The following is an 18,009-nucleotide window of genomic DNA, read 5'->3' as shown; positions in this document are numbered from 1 at the left end:
AATGAAATGGCAGCTAGAATGGGGAAAGAATGGAATCAAAACATATTACATAACAGAAATCCCATCTGCAGCACTGGACTCCTGAGGGCTCCTGGTGCTGGTGAAATAATAAACCGTGTCTATGCAAAAGCCCTCCTACTGTATATTTGTTAGGGCCTTTTTACTACCCCACTAAAAAGGACCACTTCATGTGGTTCTTTCCTTTTGATTTGTGGAATTTGCTCTCCTATCTGTGATATATCTGCAGAATCTAATTAACTAAAACAGTCTGCTTTCTGATTTGGTTTTAAAGCTGAGAATGTGCTGCAGTGTGGGGCTCCACAGTGTCTGGATGTGAGTCTTAACTGATCATTTACTGTAAGCTTTACACAACCTAGTGTAACACACAATCGGAATCGGCTGCTGCTTACAAACCTAGCAGAGCAGCTGTACTAGTGGTTTACTTCCTTCCCACTATATATTTGATATGGAGAGAGATGCATGGGGATGGGCCACTGAAAGACAAGACCTTGTGAGCTGATGAATAGAGCTAATCTACAAAGTATTCTTGGCTCAATGAGCTTACTTTAATTTTGCTGTATGAAAATACAGTAATATACAAAACAAACCATCAATTGGTTTCTCAGCTTTGGTGTAAAGTGCTTACCTTACACAAAGTGGTGTTAACTTACCTAAGGCTAGATTCACCAAAGTAGAGATGATTCTTTGTCTACATGACATTAACAAGAAGAATTTGACTGCGTGTTCACTGATGCCTCCCTAACACCATTGAAGCATACCAGAATATTATATTCCCAGTAGAAGAATTTAGATGTACATGTTAAGAGGAAATACTACAGATGACTGTTTATGCAGACTACTATTCAAATCCAGTGAAACCCTCATCAAGGCAGGTTAGACTGAAAGCCACCATTCAAATGCAAAAGAATTTCAAGGCTGTTGGTACAGAAAAACGGGAAAAACACGTAGATTGGTAATGGCCATGTCACTGAATGTAATCCAATAGGGCAGGGTGAAGTGATTGGTAACAAATTGAAGTCTCCTTGTGCCGGACCTCACGTCACTGCCAGTTTACCCCAGAAGGCTCGGGGCGATGGGTGAGAGTTTTTATCAAAGGAGCAGCTCAGAGCCTTTCATCGAGCGTCTGCTCAGAAATCAATACAGCAATATATTATAGTGGAGCAAAGAACTTTTGACTGTGCGTTCTGTCAGGGAGATCATCCATCATGGGTAGTAATGGAGGCCCTGAAGACTTTTGCTTGCTCCTTACATCTCAGTCTCAGTGTCAGCAGAAAGAGCATCCGATCGCTGTACGGTCACTCATTGTACAGTGCTAGCTAGCTGTATGGACTGACACCAGACCAGTACTTCCAGGGTGGTTTTCACTTAGAAATGAAGAGCAGTATGATGATCTGATACTGACCTGACTGATGACACACTTAAAGTCTGAATTCATTCAGGAGATCTGACAAGGCGACTCGTGAGAAAAGAAAGGTGGGCAATATTTAGCAAAAAGACAAATGACAGTAGTAATGCTGATTCTGGCCTGAATTCCACTCTTGTGTTGAAAGCCTTGTTAAAATATTTAGTACAAGTACTTTGAGTCAAGGTAGAAATGCTACCTTGACTAGTTGTCCAGCCCAAACACACTGCACTCACACTATGGTAAATGACACTGATTTGATTTCTCTCAAACCACAAAGCAAAAAAACACTAGATCAGAAAAAAACCATCTCAGCGTATATAAGAATTAAGTCAGCACTAAAGACTCTTCTGGTTAGCAACTGTATTGATCAATCTAGCACTAGGGGCTTGTCATCGCACTACATCCTACAGTCAGATCTTTCATCTGTGGTTACTGCTCTGGAGCTCCTCGACATCCTGTCCTCAGCACTGACAAGATCACGCTGACCTGACAGCACCTCCTACGGGGGGGCTCACGTCTCCTCGTTGTTACCCTGGGTTACAGGGGTTGACTGACAGCTCAGTCACTTTCATGGAGCAGAATGGTGAGGCTCAGTCCATTTGAATGCAGTACTAGGTGCTCTAAATTAACATGGATGTTTTTTTAAGGAGTATAGTCAAATGTATTATTGAATAGTTGCACATGCTCATGTCCATGTGGAACTGAAAGTATGTATAAAGTTCTAAGATCGCCGTATGGAAAATTTAAATAGTAAAACATTAAGTGGTCCAGACAAAAGCACATATATTCAGAAAAGTCCTACACACTAATTAAAAAGGGTGAAAATAGTTTAAGCATGATCTTTAAAAGGGAGAAATAACAAAGAAAATCAATGCAAGCACAAGCTTCTTCAGTGCATAAACATTCGAGACAACACTGTAGTTTAATAGTCACATACATGTCATGAGGCAAATGACCAGGTCACATAGAAATCAACCAGTGAATGCTGATAAACATGATTCACAGTGCAAAGATAAATCATCCTACAAAAACTGCTATCCACATAAAAGATAAAATATATAGTAAGCTCAAGCATAAACAATGTAAAAAAAATTTATTTGCTTGAAAACTAACTGTCGCTGTCCAATAAAAAAAGGTGCAGGTATCTCCAAAATGGTAACTTTACCATTTTCCCTTCCAAATAATTTTGGACCATGTCTATTGGTCCATTCATCACAAAATTTTGATGTAATATAAAGGACAGCTGCTGTGCTCAAATGATGCTGAACAATAAAAAATAAAAAAAGGAGATCAGGTTTTTTTTTTGGACAGCTATGAAATGTATTCTTTTCTCTCCCTATTCCCTATTCACTAAAAATCCATAAAAAAACAGCTTACAAAGTCTTTACTGTGCCTGTCTTACAGGATCTTACTGTCTAACCACATCAAGCACTCTCGCACAACTAACACAACTTTTATTTTTTCATCTTTCTTCATCAAAAATGATGCAAAGGAATGACAACTTGCTCTGCTATTAGGGGACTTGGTTGTGCTCTCATGTTGTTATCTATTTTATTAATGCTGTACATTTGTACTGAAATAATTTAGTCTGGAATGCATTCACCATGCATTTCATAGTCCATAAGCCAAGTCACTAACTCCGCCCCACCAAGAGCCTGTGAACGCACTGCTCTCCACCTCTTTACCAGTCTCTTCCACTGCAGCACCTTGAAAACCTGATTAATTGACTTGTCAGCAGAGTATTTTTATCCTGTTCCCCTGATGGCTACGGATCCACAGACCTTCCCAGTGTCCTTCTGCGTCCTGCAGAGCACTGGGTGACGCTCAAGGCCAATGGGGACCTTCCAGCACCTTCTGGAATGGGCTAACCAACTCATTGGTTGCAAAGAGAGCTGGAACGCCCTGTTCAGATAGGAAGCCTTGGATCTGGAGCTCCAAGTTACCTAATGTATAAGCAAACATGTACTGTATAGTCACTATGTCATTGCTGTAACAGTGTAGGCTCCACGTGGCAGTGTTACTTCACAGCCTGTGAGAAATGAATGGAGACATCTGTGTGGAGTTATGGAGGGCTTATAGGCAACCTTACACTGACAATGAGAATGACATTCACATTATCATAACACATTATGCAACCAGCTCGATATTTAGGTGGTTAAAAGAAAACAGGTTCAGCAACGCTACTGCATGCAGAAAGAGTATGGTTAAGGAGCTTTGCCGTTCTGCAAGCCCTTCAAAGCGTCCCTTGAGACTGTGTAATGCAATTAAGCTCATGAGTTTCTGCCATAGCGGAGGAAGTTAAATTCAATTCACTTCTTCTGATTGTTAACAAAAGCCCCAGTTGCCGCTTGCTATTTCTGTGAAACAGAAACCTTTGAAAAATATTTGGCTTGGTAATTATTCAATTTCATTTAATGGGCCACACCACCACGAGGGAGATGCTTAAAAAGTCAATGCTCTGTCTATGCTCAATATGCCGCGCACTTCAAATAGTCAAACTGGAAAGCAACTTATTTCTTAGGATTCAGCAACAATCTAACTTTCCTTGATAAGTAGTGTCAGAGTGGCGTGATGGGAATGAGGTCTTTTCATCTCAGAAGGGACAAATTGCAAACATCTGTCTAAAATCTTCCATTTTAGTGGCGGAAGGACCAAAATGAATAAGTTACTGTAAATAATATTCATTACTTTGCTCCCAGACGAAATTAGGCTGTAACTGAGAGCATATCACATTCGCTTAGTAATTGGACTGGCAGTAAGCAACACAGTCCCTATACACCTATGATGCTTTTTAGGCAGCTGACGGCAAAGGAGTCAATTTCAGGACATTGTAGAGCCCTCTTGGTGGTGTACAGTTAGAAACTGCAGCCCAACCTTTTCCATGTGCAATTTGTGTTGGTCATTCTCTCAATGCTGCTGTACAGAGTGACACATTACAGCAATGTAATAACTTTTTCCTGTAACAAGGTAGTGTAACATATTACAGGTTAAATTCTTGTTACCACAGTACAGTCACTGACTTCATGAGAATTACATGAGTTAAATATGAGATACTTGCATTGTTCATATGTCTCTAAGAGAAGAATTTCAATTACGCACATAATTGCATAAATTACACTATAAATTCCTTCTGTTTATCATATTCTTTGCACTTATGTGTACTACCTGCGACAGTTAGCAGTGTGAGTCTAAATGTCAATATGAGCAGCACGGTGTTAGCGCCATAAACTTCGCAAAGAATCTGTCAAAGCATCTAATCACATTAATATGAAACTGATAAAAATTGATACTGGTAAATAAACTGATAAAAAAGATAAAAATTCCCATGCTGAAAAAGAATGAGCTCCAACCACACCTAAACAGGACAGACTCTGCTTTACTATTTCCAGGCCAATGACATAAGTAATCACAGAAGTAAAGCGAGTGATGAGGTTACTTCTTCCACGGACGTAATAAGTAAACTAATCCCATTACAGTCTAAGTAAAGTAATTTGTAATGCATTCCTTTTTTTTTGAGTAACTGTGCCGTGTGCTTGTGTTTGTGAGTGTGACACTATATGCTATATGCAGTGGTATGCTTGTGTACATGTTTGTTTAAGCCTTGTGATGTTTGCAGTGTACCATTTATCTCGCACCAGTGACCAGCCTCGACTGGTCTGTGTGTGAAGCAGATTTGTTTCATGCATCACAGAAAACAAGTCACACATGGGTACTGCAGCCTCTGCTGATAGAGACGTAAAGCCTGCAGGGGCATTTGAGAGGAAGGCTTTGCACGGAAGGGAATATTAAGAGCACTACAGAAAATGTCTACAGTTGTTCACAGACACAGTCTGTAAAACCCTGGTTGACTCCTGGTTGATGTGAAATGTGGAGGGGCACCATTTAGCTGGTCAAGTGTAGCCCTAGTGGCCAAATGGTGTCAAAAAGCATGTTTCTCTATAGATCTCTATAGATTTTCAAAATTATTGGAATATAATTATTCTTTATCTGACAGGTTTTTTTTTCAAATAAGAATAAGTCTCTCATCTTCATTTTATTATGCTAATTCTTTTTCCAGTGATTAATGTTTTTAAGAGCACTTAAAACATCAAAAAGCTGTTTCTTTTTTCATTGTCTTGTTGTTAGTAAATCATTGCTCACACACAAATACAGAGCACCGTTCTCATGTCTAAGCTTTTGTCATGAACACCAAGTTGGTGCCATCAGCCAGTCAGTGCTGTTAACACAAGACAGGTACACTACCAGTTGTGACATACCTGACTGAACGTGTGCATGAAAAGTTGGTACTTAAACAAACACGGTCAGATGAAAACATCTGAACACCCCAATTCAAATTGCATGTTTTCATGATTTTCTAAGTAAAAATACATCAGCACATCTTTTACAGAAACAAACTTAAATATAGTACTTCTTTAAAATTTAAATGTGCCTAAAACATAACACTCTCGCACAGCACATATAATTTGACCAGGGGCACCCAAACTTTCTTATGCATATGAATTAATTAAATTTGAATGTATTTACAAAATAAAAAATGTAACTACTATTTTCTTTAATGGAAAAAACTTCCTTTACTTTTAATAAAAATCAATGGAACCAGACTTTTTTCTAAATCGTTTTGGGTCATTCCTTTTAGTCCATTCATCATGAAATTTACAATGTAAAGAGTAGTAGGCATTTTCAAATTATGTAAAAAACTGAAAAACGTCAATATATATATATATACACACACACATACTGGACCTCAGACTGCAACTTATTTTGTGCTTTAAATGTGCTTTACACTGCTTCTGCATTGTGCTACTGTGTATTTATGGCATTATTGGTATAAAAATTATGACAACACACACACACACACACACACACACACACACACACTATCTAAGTCGCTTATGCTTTTGGGTTGCGGTGGATGCTGGAGCCAATCCCAGCGGTTATTGGGCGGAGGGCAGGAATCACCCTGGACAGGTCACCAATCCATCACAGACAACTCTCATACTTTAAGAAGGATTTCACTTAGAATATGTGATGAACAGTTATATTGCCCACTGCTAATTCCAGGAGGAAGCTGCTTGAGAGAAAGACAAGACAGCATAAAGTTAACAACACAGTAAAATATAAGATAATGTTAAATTATCACTGCATAAATCCATATGTGTTGTTTCATAGTTTAATGTCTTCACTCTTATTATGGAGTGAGTAAAATAGCAGGCAAGAAATAAGGAAGGAGCTTCTATGAGTAGGCGTGTCTAAACTTTTAACTGCTAGTGTACTTCCCACTGAAATGAATAGGCGCTGATGCTAATGACTCTCTCCATGGTAGAAATGTCTTATGACACGAAAACAAACGAATTCTATTGAGTCTAAATTGTTCAGAGTCTGTGCAGAGAGCTAGAGCTTGCTTGCTAACATGTAAAAATAAATAAACTCTCAGCAGCCCAGCTGTTCTCAAGAGAGAAGGACTGATTGGCTCTCTGTTGGGGAGGATTGTGGAGCTGACAGGGAAGCTTGTCCCACAGCTGGCTTAGTGCTGGCTTCGCTGGAACTAAACAAGCCCGCAGCTGTGTTTAGCAAAGCATGGCTCTCTAATTAAAACAGGTAGGCCTTCATAAAGGCATGCTGTCCCTTGGTACCAGCTTTCAAACAATCATGACTACTTCATTGTTGTCGTCTGAGGTTGAGATGTCTGTCAGTACAACTGCAAATTTCTCTATGATGGGAAGGGTCCACAGTATCTACTTAATATGATACTGTCTTTCCTCTGTATTGTGGAACTACACTGCCCTCCACAAATATTGGAACAAATATGGGTTGTAAAAACCATTCATTATTCAGAATATTAACAAAAATATGACCTTCATTTGAAGTACAGTGACTGAAAAAAAAACTAAATCTTGCTATGAAATAAATATTTTTCTCAAATATATGCATGCCATAATAGTTGGCACCCTTTCATTTAATTCTTTGTATAGCCTCTCTTTGCAAAGATAACAGCTCTGAGTATAATGCTCCTATAATGCTTAATGAGACCGGAGAACACTTGGCAAAGGATCTGAGACCATTTCTCCATACAGAATCTCTACAGATTCTTCAGAATCCAAGTTCGATACTTGCAGACTTTTCTCTTCAGCTCATCCCACAGGTTTTCTATGGGGTTTAGGCCATGGTCAAACTTTGATGCTGTGGTCAGTGAACCATGTTTGTGTTCTTTGGATCATTATCCTATTGGAAGATCCAATCACGGCACAGTTTAAACATCCTTGCTGATGCAGTCAGGTTTGCTGCCCATGATCCCAAGTATCTCAACAAGTTCTCCAGGGACTTTGAAAGAAAAACAGCCCCAGAGCATCACAGATCCAAGACCATACTTCACGTCAGGGATGAGGTACTTTTCTGCATAGCTATCTTTGTGTCCACACCAAATTCACCACTGGGGTTTGTTTTCAAACATATCTATTTTGGTCTCACAAAAAGTTCTAGTAACATCTGACAAACTGTCGACGCTTGAGTTTGTTTGTTGCTTTCTGACAACCCCCCCCAAACAATTTATGGTTATGTGGGTGGCGTCTGATTGTAGTTTAGGAGACCTTGTTTCCCCAAGACCTAACTAATGTCTGTAATTCCCCAGCTGTGATCCTTGGAGATTCTTTGTCAAACTATCCTCCTCACTGTGTGTGGGGTCAAAATAGACACGTCCACTGCCGGGCAGATTCTTAACATCTCCAGTTGTTTTAAGCTCCTTAATTACTGCTCTGAAAGTGGAAATGGGCATTTTCAACTGTGTAGCTATTTTCTTGTAGCCACGTCCTGATTTGTGCAGTTCAACAACCTTTTGTCATACATCATTCATACACATATCATATGTATTCACACTCATCATGGAATACATGGAAGAGCTGTGCTTCAGCAGGAATATGAGCTCGTGCAGGAAACCACCGCCCATTTATCCACCCTATGATGTCTCGTGTGCATGCAAGAAGCTGAAAGCATGCAGCGTGTTATTGATTGCTCTGCCGTTATGCATGCTTAGCATATTTTTCCCAAACCATTGTGGCCAGAGGGAGAACACAGATGAAAAATAAATAAATAAATAAATACAGGAACTGCAGTTTATAATGAAGAGAGTGGTAAAATGCTGAGCTTGTGCAGGAATATGAGCACCCATGTGGCAGCTGTGCAGATATGGTGCATGAGAGGTGCTTCATGTTAGCATACAGAGCTGCTAAACAGTGTCTAAGTGCCCAGAGGAATGTTGTGGGCAGCGTGAACAGGTCGCTCTCTGATCAGTTAAGCACTTGCAATGAAAACAGTATACGTGACATTTGTGGTAAAAATCATATAAGCATGGTGTGGCATTGTTTCATGCCCTGTATTTAAAAAAAAAAGAGTCAGTGAAATGTAAAAAAGCATAATTTGGTGTTTTAATGTAACGGTTTGTACAAAAGAAAATAGAAAACTAATAATCCAAAAAAGAAGTGGAATGATTAATGTATGATTTTTTTTTTTTTGATTTTGTTGGAGGGGCTCAACTGTGTGGTCTTTAAAGATAAATGAAGTAACACTTACTGTGACATCTACCATCATTAATTGCCTGAGACTGAAATGGCTGAAAAGGTCAAAAGGAGAAGAACGTTGCATTCCTGTGATTTAGTTCTATACCTCCATACAAATACACACACATACTCAAAAAAAAACCTGACTGAGGTAAACAATAACAGTTTTCCATCTTCTTATAAAAATGGGTAGTTTTAATTGTAGCTGGGCTGTCCTGCGTTCCATCACATCCACATACTTGACTTTTTGTAACAATTGAACCATCATTGGGGGATTAAGCTTCATCCAACTTATTGGTAGAATGTTTCTTAAAAAACACACGCAACCAGTGGGGTCCTGAAATACCTCATTGTAACCTTCCAATCAAATTCTTTCCATAGCTGGCTCCCAACCCCTCTGTGACATCTGGATACCTAATTGTATTCTCTTCTGTTCTTATTCATCTAGTATTTATGTAGAATTGAGCCACAGACACACTGAAACACAAGCTGCTGATATCGTGTCTCATTTTATGCGTGTCTCATTTCATTTTATCATGCCTTTGTTTATTCATGACAATATACAATATTGTGGAAGTGGGACAACATATACTGGGGTGGCTGTGAATTTACTTTCAGGGCTCAGTGTAGCCTGTGTGTGGGAAACACTAGACTTTACTAATAAATGTATTTCAGAAACCTTTTTAACATGGCTGTGATGAATGGTGGAACAACACAGAGTCAAACACATCCACAAACACACACATAACACCAAAGGAGAGTAGGGCCTGGCTTGCCAAATTCCCGTCTAGATGACGTTTTACGCTATAAACTACTCGAGCAATTAATTTGCTCAAATAATTGGGCATAAATCAATGAATGCCATTAAGCCAGCCAAGGTTCTTACAGCATTACAAATGTGAAATAGATAGTTCCTCACATTAATTCTATCAAAAGGCAGTTGAACTGTTCCTATATAGTTACTGTTTATTGATTTGAGTGCAGTCAAACTCAGTTACTTTGAGAAATCTGTTCTGAATAAAAATCTGTTAATCTGTCTGGCTTCAGGTCTTCAGTGGAATTAGACAGAAAAATTTGATGAACTGTTCGTTTTTGCTCTCAGCAACCACACGCAAAATAAGTACAAGTGAAAACAGAACTTTGCAAGCAGAACATTTCTACACTCCGTTTTGAAGCAAGATATATTTGCTATATTGAAAAAGTGTGCGAAGAACATGCCATCACATATTTACGTTATTTAAAACTTTTTCTAAACCATTTAGAAGCTAACAAATGAGATGTACTTGCGTTTTTTCCGATGCATACCTCATTGTTTGCAGCAGTTTGCCTGTTTTAAAAGTCACCAGGACCAACAAGCCATGCTTAAACAATGGCCTGTGATAGGTTGATGGGCATATCAGTCACATGGCCTTTTTCTGTCAAAGTAGGTGGTTTTGGTCATGTTGAGTGACAAAACACACTAGACTTGCTGACGACAGGCAAATGTCTGGCTTGTGTCTGGCAATTGTAGTGCTCCTTGTCCCTCTGTAGCATAAAAAAACACTGACATTTTTTTTTTCTTTAATTGAGACTAGAAGTGTAACCTGCACTCTTAAAAAGATGGTCCTTTAGGGGTTCTTTAGGAAAGAAAATGGTTCTATGTAGAACACATAATGAACCCTTTGCATGATTAAAGCAAAAGCGTTCTTCAGATTGATGGAGAATGTTATATATGGTTCTAAACAGAACCCCTTTGAAAAGAGTTCTGTGTAGCACCAAAAAGTGTTCTGCTATTGTTTGCTTGACACTGTAACAACAGAAGAACCCTTTTTGGTATCATCTTCAGCACATTCTGCATTAGCCTGAAGAACCCTTTCATGATGCAAAAAACCCTTTAATCATGCAAAGGGTTCTTTAAGTGTCGTTGATTCTACATAGAACCATTTTCTTTACTAAAGAGCCCTTAAAGAACCATCTTTTTAAAGAATGTACGCTTTTGCTAATCTAGAATGTTGCAGAGTCTGAGAGAGAGAGAGAGAGAGAGAGAGAGAGAGAGAGAGAGAGAGAGAGAGAGAGAGAGAGAGAGAGAGAGAGAAGAGAGAGAAGAGAGAGAGAGAGAAAACAAATCAGTTTAGTACAAAAGAGTAACACTGAAGTAGGTGAATGTGAATTAGAGGAAAGCACACATCCTGTCAGTTTAACACCCTGCTGCACCTCTTTGAGGGAACTGTCCCTGTGATGCCTTCAGTGCTGGTAGCTACAAATGAAGCAATGGCTCTTTGTTGAGCACTCAGGAACTGTCATCATCTTCATTGAGATGCCGATGAAGACGTCTTTGGGCGTTTACTTTCAACACGCGGCATTATTTCCTCAGCAAAGTAAACACAAGGTGTTTACTTTTATTTGCTATGGAAATGTAATCTACATTGCAAAATTATGCCTATGTTTAAAAGTACAGACGGGTCACAAGAGCTTCTAACCTGTTGGGAAAACTTTGCTCTCGCTCACCTTGCAGTGTCAGCTTGGCAAACCTGTGCATCAGTCACACTGTCAGTATGACCACAGAGCCATGTGAGAGTGGGGCTGATTGACTGACAGTCTAGATATCCTCAAGAAGCAATCTCACACAGCTAAAGGCTCTTAGAAATGTGTGTGTGTGTGTCTGTGTATCCTCTCACCCTCCTCCTGAGGAGTCGAGGGAGTCGCTGAGCAAAATGTAAAATAACTATACAATAAACCAACATGAAAGACTCCCTACATTCAACAGTGGTAAGCTAATTTTGGTAACAGCCTCAATGCAGCTTCATTACTTTAGCTGTCACTGAGTTCCATTACAGCCCATGTGCTCTGTTTCAGGCTCTGACAGAATCCTGACATCTGCATGACACTTCATATTAAAGCTGATCACATTCATCTGTGCGATCATAATCATTTTAGTTGCACATGTGACAAAACCCAAGTTATGGAACCTTTAGTTCAGTTCTCAGGGTGCCGTGGCCACGCAAAGAAAAAAAGAAACCTGCTGTAACTTACAAAGGCTTTTGAAAGACAAGTAGAGTTGATGGAGGTGCTGAATTTCAAACTTAATCCAGAGATTACGGTAAGTAAAGTGCAACGGTGGATGAACATGTGAACGCTTCAATCCACAGCTCTTAGAATTCAAGACATTCTTGAATAAATATTCTTTTGCTCATGTGGCAGCCCATAATGAGTTATTACATTTTTTTTAAAAAAATATATAGTAATAGTTTGCATGGAATTTTTTAGAGTTGATTCAACTTTCTGTTATTTTAAGTACATTTAATCTATTTAAGCCACTAAGAATATATTCAGTAAAACTTAAATCACTATGTTAAGTCAATGTAATTTTTTCTTTTACTGTCAATCCAAAATATTTAGTTGGAATTTACTCAAGGTTTGCTGTAAATACAACTAAATTAAGTCTAAATAAAGGACTATCCTCTATCAACACACTTGAATCTGAAATGTCAAGAAATACCTAAATGTGGCAAAAATGTAAAGAATGGTTTTTCTTTCCACAAAACAAGACCACACACAATAATTAAATTCAAATCATCATAATAAAATATCTCCTTATCTACTTACAAACACAAATCACCTGAAAACACTTTCAACAGAATTTCTTTTAAATGAGCAGTGAGTGATACGTAATTAATATAGATGATGATGCGCTATTGATATTGTCAGCAATTAATGTGACTTATGCTTAATAACATGAGGGTTAAAATCAGAGAAAGTGAGAAAGGTTATACTGACTTACAAAACAGCTGCATTCAGGTTGTTTACCTCTAAGCCATCCTCTTGTGATCTTTGGGTTCCTCCAGCAGGGAGGGGTTTGCCTTGTCTGAGCACAGTGGTCTTCAAACGTGGCAGCTCCATGGCTCTGCTGTTATTAAAGAGTAGAAAAATGAATTAAGATGTTGGACAGCAGTTAACATTTGCCTTTCTGAAACATGCATGCTTTTACATTATTATTTGTTGTTTTCAAGGGCGCTCTGTCTCCCTTTTGAGAGGTCTTTATCCAAGGAGCTCCTTCAATTTAACATGACAGACCTTGAGACCAAGAGCATTTCTAATCCTTTTCAGAAGACTATAGGACAGCTTGACCCACTTTCACTGGGGATCATCCAAAGTTTGAGAATCATCACAAGCTTTTATTCTGGATTCTAGGAAACTCTTCTGCTCCCCACAGTAATGCAGCCTGCAAGAATTAGCCTCATAAAATACATGAATCTTTAATATACTGCAGTATATAGTCTGTGTGGTTTGAGTGGAAATGATAGAAAGAGCAAAAGTTCAATCTTATGCAACAAAACTGTTACTTACTAACAGATTTATTTAACAGGTCCCAAAGATATGCAAGATTTTTGAGGGTTGGGAAATGAGCTGTGATCAGCCAGTGAAGTGGATTTAATCCTATGATGTTGCTTAGGTGTTAGTAGTGTGAAAGGAAACAGGACAAAGGAGGCGATGATAAATCACGGGCCATTATTTCTTACACTGATAGCAAATGACAGATCAAAGCTTAAAGAAATGCCAGTTTAAGTCTTTCTCTTCAAATCCTTTGGCAGGTTTACCTGTCACAACTCTCCAAATCTTTTTTTATTTTTATTTTTTATTTTAAAGTGACACTACGGCAAATGAAACAATCCTACATCTGCTGTAAACAAGCACACTAGCATCGTACAGAAAATCTAGAGTGAGAAAATCTAGAGTGAGATTTTCTGGTTTAAAGACTGTAAACAGCACCTTCTGATGATGTATAACTTTATCAATGGTAGCGGGTCCCATGGGCTGGGTGCTCAGTTTTGCTACTTGTTCTTTGACTATTGTATGTAATATTAATATTTTGGAGCTTTGTCTTGAGAATAAAACATTTTCCCGCAAGAAAAGGAAAACTCTTACTCTGATTTCTTTCGGATTCAGACCACGGTACCAGAAATAGGCAAGCAGCTTTGTCAAGAGACGGCAGCAAAACACTTTTAGAGCGACGCTGAAACCAACTACATTCTTGACAAAATGAAGGATTTAAATATTCTTCATCTTCTAGATGATATATGTTCATATTTTCAGGTAAAGTGGCGCAATGTTTTTTTAAAAAAAGCCGCAGCATGAATTTTGAGTTTAACACATTTTACGTCACGTCTTCTTCTGTGAGTTTATTGTTGGGTTGCAAAGCAGAAAGCCGATTACTGCCTGACTCATGTAGACCTGGAGTTTTCACATTATCTGATTACTCAAGTGCAAATAAATTACTGAGAAAATCTGATTAAGTGCATGTAAACGCACTCATTATCAGTTATCCTTCCTTTTTTGGTGTTGGATTTTTACCCAACTTTCTCTCCAATTCAGTTGGGCCAATTACCCCTGATAGCTGGGTTCTCACCCCAGGATGTGATGCTACCAAGCTGGGAACTCAATGCACTTGGAGGAGAATGCTGACTGCCAGTTCTGTTACATCAACTAACAGACAACGACACTGTGCATAATCACAGTGAATGATGGAGGGAAAAAGAGGGCCTTCAACACTGACAACAAACATCAACATAGATTTCAATAACTGATCCAACTGCTCACATTTTGCTCAACATCCAGTGACTATGCCCATTCATACAGTTGGTTCTAACTAAAAGGTTCTCATTAAAAGGTATGCATGCAAATTATGTGTAATAACCATGATATACTGTAAAATATAACAATTATGTATAGATAGATTCTTGTATGTGAAAAAGTAAATTTAATTCTTATTTAAGTAATAACTAAAAGTAGACAAGAAAAAACGTGTTCATGCAAAACATGCAATAAAAGTTCACCCATACAGTGAGATATTTTTCAAGATGCTGAAAAGTAAAAGCAATATACTGATGCTAAAACGTATGTTAACCCCTCAAATGGCCAGGGCCCACCAACAGGCCCAGAGTTTTATTACACACTTCTAAATCTAATAATAGCTCAGCCAGTTTGCACTGAAGCCCCTGTAATAAGCCTGGGATTTTAAGGTGTTAAATATTAAAGTAGAAACAATGTGTTAACTACATCTCCACTGGGGGTCATAGAGCAAATATGGCTGCATGATTACAGAGTGCATCTGAATTTACACATTTCTGACGTTCTCTAAGACCTATTTGAAGTCTAAACGTGAGAGAGGAAAAAATGGAGAAAAATGTTCTGAAAACTCCCTGAAGAACCATCAGTTGCACGTTGTCAGCATAGAGGCACAGGGCTAACAGCTCAACACCTTCAGGAACACTTTATCAGTTGCTTTCACTCAGTAAGGGTAAAAGCCTCTACACACACTGGGGATGTAAAAGGGCAAGTGGGCCATTGTTACAGAGCTCATAATACAGCACCAGAAAAAAACAAGCCAAGAGATCAACTGCACATCATCCTATCCTGCCCTGGTGCTGCCCCACTGAATACAGATGTGGTTGGCTCACACATGCTTTTGCTTAACTGGGCTTTGCTGCTGTTAGCTCATTCAAAAACACTGTATCCTAGAAAAACAGAGGAGACCACTCTGTCTTAATGATCCACGCTTAAGCTAGTTATAAAGAATGAACACAATTGATTTAAATTGTTGATTTTTTTCCACTATATTTATGTGCTGAGGGGGACGACACATGAAAGGATGCATGTGAATTTGAAATGCTACAGGTTTGTGCATGCACAATTAAGTTATGCCCTGAACCGCCTTCCAACTGTGTTCCTAAGGCACACACACACACACACACACACACACACACATGCAGTCTGGAAAACATTCTAATGAGAGCCTCTGGGGATGTCAGACGCACACACTCAGACACAGACACCTACATATAAATATACAGTACATGCACCCAAACAGGCAAGCAAAACATACTCACACCCATTAATAGGGCATCTCTTCAACACACACACACACACATATTTGTTTTTCTATAATATCAGGACATGGGGTCATACAGTGTCATAAATTTATCCCATATGTAATTTGTATAAGTGACTATCTATATGTAATGATCATATGTGTATATACCATATATATGGTATATACACACAAACATACACACACGTAAGTACATATATGTAATAATGTGTCCCGTATGTATTTTGCAGTTGAGTTTCAGCATCAGGCAAAAGAATTAACACATATACCATTAACAGAAAATTACACAGAATCCTCAATAACTAACTATAATATCAGATTTTCAGCATTTAGCTTCTCCACCCTTTATTACAGCTTCTGTTCATTTATAGGACACTTGCTTTCAGCTTTGTCATAGAGTTGTGCAGAGATAGGATGGACAGAAACACGTGGGGATTGTTTCAGATCTGAAGCAAGAGTGGAGCTTGATTTTCTCCTCTCTCTCAAAGATTAAAGCTTGAAGTACTGTTTATCTGATGTGACATGTGACAGTTTTGGGGGTCTACCAGGTCTTGCATGGTTGTTAGGAGAGCCATTTTATTTATATATTTGAATAACTGTAAAAGAACTACAGTTTTGGAAAGTTCTGTTTTTTCACCTATTTTCCTTTGACTTTTCTTTTCATTATACACAGTGTGGCTTATATGTAATAATGTACCACTGATTTATTTTCACAGGTACACACAGGGTTGGGATGTAATGGAATACAAGTATCCACAATACCAAAAAAAAGTATTTGTATTCCGTACACATTACATTTCGTAAAGACAGTATTTAGAATGCAGTTACTTTTTACTTTTTTGGAGAATACTTTTAGAATACTTACCCATAAATCTAAAAAATCAATACCATTATCAATACCACCACCAATAACTATTTTAAAATCAACATGGCGTGTAAAGACATACTTTAAAGAGGAACTCAAAAATGACTTCTTTACAAACACTGCTAAACCTGCCTGCTAAAGCCTGAGTAGACTGATAAATCACTGTGATGATCAGTTATTAATCTGAGGGATAGTAAACTCTTTGAGGGATGACTGAATAGAACCGTCTCTTCAGTTGTGGAAATGTTCATGAATGATCAGCTCGGCTTTGGTATTGTACTGGACTTGTGCATGTGATCCGTGGAAAGTTACAGACATTAACCGAATATCATACAGTCATATACATTATAGTCAAATTTGCAAGATGCTGTTATTGGGATATGGTGAATTGTTGGCTTAGGTCATGAAAGGGCATTGGGATTATGGGAGCAGCAGTAAACTGAAGCAGGTGATAAGAGTCAAAATAACAATGAGAATTTTGTAGTCATTTTTGTATTCATTTGAATAATTTAACTGTTAATGAAACATATTACTAGAAGAATTACATGAACAAAACTGCCAACCAGTGAAAGCGAAAAACACACACAGACATCATCTAAACCGCTTATCCTTCTGGGTCTCAGTGGGGTGGTGGAGCCTATCTCAGCTGTCACTGGGTGGAAGGCAGGAAACACCCTGGACAGGTCGGCAGTCTATCACAGGGCACACAGACAGACAGACAGACAGACAAATACATCCACACACAATCATTAACACCTAGGGGCAATTTAGCGTGTCTAATTAGCCTGCCTGCATGTCTTTGGACTGTGGGAGAAAAAACAGAGTACCAGGAGGAAACCCACACAGAACATACAAACCCCACAAGGACCCTGGTTGCCCAGCCGGGAATCAAACCCAGGCCCTTCTTGCCGTGAGGCGACAACACTACCCACTGCGTCACCATGCCGCCCCAAAAGCAAGAAATATTGTCAATTAAATAAAAATAATTTAATGAAATAAGTTTTTCCCATGTGTTTATCAACATGTATTCTGAATATGTTACTATTTTATGTATTGTAATGGAATACATTACTGAACACATTTCAGACAAAGTGTTGAGTATTCAGCCATCACTACCAGTATTTTGCTCAACCCTGGGTACAAATGTATGTGGAAATATCAATTTGATTTAAAAAAAAAAAAAAGCACCTTACAAAGACAGGATCCTTACAAAGTCATTCTCTGGCTTTCCTACAAAATCAAGATATTTTCGCCTGAAAATGTACAAAAACAAATACACACGTACACACACACACAC

The sequence above is a fragment of the Colossoma macropomum genome, unplaced genomic scaffold (genome assembly GCF_904425465.1).
Source record: "Colossoma macropomum unplaced genomic scaffold, Colossoma_macropomum, whole genome shotgun sequence".
Taxonomy (NCBI): domain Eukaryota; kingdom Metazoa; phylum Chordata; class Actinopteri; order Characiformes; family Serrasalmidae; genus Colossoma; species Colossoma macropomum.
This window is presented reverse-complemented; position numbering follows the sequence as displayed.